Source organism: Cupressus sempervirens, chromosome 5 (assembly GCF_028749045.1).
Source record: "Cupressus sempervirens isolate cs-2001-9-10 chromosome 5, ASM2874904v1, whole genome shotgun sequence".
NCBI lineage: Eukaryota > Viridiplantae > Streptophyta > Pinopsida > Cupressales > Cupressaceae > Cupressus > Cupressus sempervirens.
In genome coordinates, this window is record NC_143122.1 from 858,513,724 (window position 1) to 858,516,749 (window position 3,026).

The following is a 3,026-nucleotide window of genomic DNA, read 5'->3' on the forward strand; positions in this document are numbered from 1 at the left end:
AAATCCAATTGGTCCTATCATAAGCTTTAGAGATGTCAAGTTTCTAAGCCATACCTGAATTACCACTCTTCTCCATAAAGTGCAAACTTCATGAGTTGTTATGGTAGCATCAAGGATTTGGCATCCTAGGACAAACCCATTTTGGGTTTTCCCAATGAATTTATGTTGCAGCAGTTTTTATTTGTTCACCAAAAATTTAAAGAAAATCTTATAAGTAGTGTTACAAAGGCTAATCAGCCTAAAATTGAAGAGGACCCCTAGGTCTTTAACCTTCAAGATCAAGGCAATAATTTTTTATTAAGTTGCTTGACAAGCTTCCCCATTCTAAAAATGTCACAGGCCACCTGGAGGAGATCTAATTTAATAACCTCCAAAAAGTGTTGGAAGAACGCCAGGAGAAAACTGTTGAATCTCGGGGATTTGTGGGTTTTCATAGAGAAGATAGCTCTACAAACTTCCTCCTCAGTGACCAACTAAGCAAGTTCCTCATTTTTTTCAGCCGAGATCACAATGGCCATGGAATTAATCGGCCATCGTTTGTCCTCTTCCTTGATATTTCTCTACTCTTCCAAATAAGATATCTTGAAATAAGCAGTCACCCAGTTTCCAATATCTTTAGTTTTAGTAAGCTTCACGTTGTTATCATCTTTGACATTATCAATGGTATTTATCCTTTTATGAATTGAGGCCGATCTATGGAAAAATACAGTATTCCTATCACCCACCTTGAGCCATAACACCTTGGATCTTTTAGTCTAGAAGGTCTCCTTTCTTATCATCATTTCCTTCCAGACCTTTCTACATTTATCCTCCTCCTGAATCATATTTTCCAAGGTGAGGCCTTCCCCCACAGCTTTTTGGAGCTCTTCTGACTTCTCTTCCACCTCCGCCTTAGTCTTAAAGATATCGCCAAATTATCTTTTCCTCCAAGGCTGCACATTTTTTCTAACATTCTACACCTTAGTAGAAAGTCTATACATAGCAGTTCCTTCCACATAGATCTCTCACCACTCTGCCACCCTAGTGCTAAAATCAAGATGGGATTGCCACATAATTTCATATCTAAAAGATCTTGGCCCCCCCTGGGACTCTTCTTTCCAATTAAAAAAGATGGGAGCATGATTTGAGACCGTCTTGGGTAATCCCATGAGAGAGGAGGAAGTTAGACCCTTCCAGCCACCTAGTACCAAAAGTCTATCTAGTTTAACCTGGATAAGGTCAGCTCCCTTCCTATTGCTCAACCAGGTGAACTTCACTCCACGCATCTCCATATTGATTAAGTCATTTTTATTAATGAATTCAGTCAAATCCTTCATACTGTCATTAAAATCCACCATTCCTCCAACCTTCTCCGATGGGTACAGAGGTGAGTTGAAATCTCCCATACAAAAGGTCTTTTTATTGCTAAAGAGAAAGATAGACAGCTCCTCCCAAAGATAATATCTTCCTTGCCTAGTATTAGGTGTGTACACATTGACAATATTCTATATCTTATCACCCTTCTTATGTTTAGTAATTAGATAGTATCTACAATAGTGAATTAAACTTCCTTTACCAACACTTGGGTTCCAGAAAGTAGCCACACCTCATGACGCCCCCTCTACTTCACTATAACAAAAATTAGCCCCTGACCAAACATAACTAGCAATACTTTTCAAATTAGACATTCTATGTTATGTTGGCCTTTGATATTGAAACTATGGACAATATAATAAGTTTTTAAGTTTTTAAGTGGTTATGTATCTACATGTTTTGAATACATGAAAGAGAAATCATCCTTATAAATAAAAACAATTAATATGATTGATCTTATAAAAATGTAGTGCAATTTTCTTATCTGAGAAGGCTCTTGTCAATTAAGGGTTGAAATATAAATCATCACAATTTAAGAGAAAAATGAGTATAGACAAAGAGTGGGAATTATTGAACCAAAGAGATATATAGAAAGTTTCCTTCAATATCAAGATTATAATAGCATGGAATTATATATATTAGAAAATATACATAATTAAGCAATATCACTTCATTTTAAGGAAAACAAAAATTAATTCTATAGTAAAACTATCTTATGATTTTTTAAATATATTTAATAAAAGTGAAATTTGAACACATAGAACTATCTTAAATAGTTGAAAGATCTTTTGTAAAACTTCACACAAGACCAAAATAAACATTACAAATTTCATTAACAATTAAAGTGAACTTAAAGTTTGTATAGTAGCTTGGATTATTTAAACTATTCTACTTTATGTTTTGAAATTTAAAATTTAAAAAATGTTTGGAACCTTCTTGTCTCAAAAGAAAAAATGTCCAAACTAATTTAGATAGAATTTAGCATTTCTATTTTGTTAATGCCACATAGTGTAAGCAACAAGTGGAAAGGTTGATCTTACAAATGATTCGTAAGAGATTAAATAATTACAGACTTTTGGTTTCAAATTGGGAGGTAACAAAAAAAACTCAAAAACAAAGAGCAAGTACGAATTGATTTAGAGAGGGCGGAGACAACCGAGCAATTGACGGAGTAGTCGATACACCTCGTGCATTTTCCAAAGCTCATCCCGAACAGGTACGCTCAAGAAACTTGTTTGGTCGAATAATTCAATAAAAAAATTATTTGCTGCTTGCTCTTCCAATGTCGTTCAATTTCCAAATAGTTCAGCCAACTTTTGTTTTTAACCAGCCTTCGTCATATTAATTAGGGGTTTTAAACTTTTGTGTCATTTTTCTCCCTCCGCGGGAGTCAATAACAAAGAAGACGGCTTACAAACAACAGCAATAGCAGAAGAAAATGAATTTCATTGCCTGAAATGGCAAACATCTCATCTCTGTTGTTCATGGCCTGCCCTTGTTTTGCTTTTGCTGGTCATCATGTCGTATTCGCACAAAGCCATATCTTCGTGTTTCCTCTTGAAAAAGGAGTCACCAAATTTGGATCACTTATCCCTCCCATCTTAAATCATCAAATAATTTCTTACTCGGTACTCTCAATTTAAGGAGACGAAAGCCAGGGGACATTCGCGTGG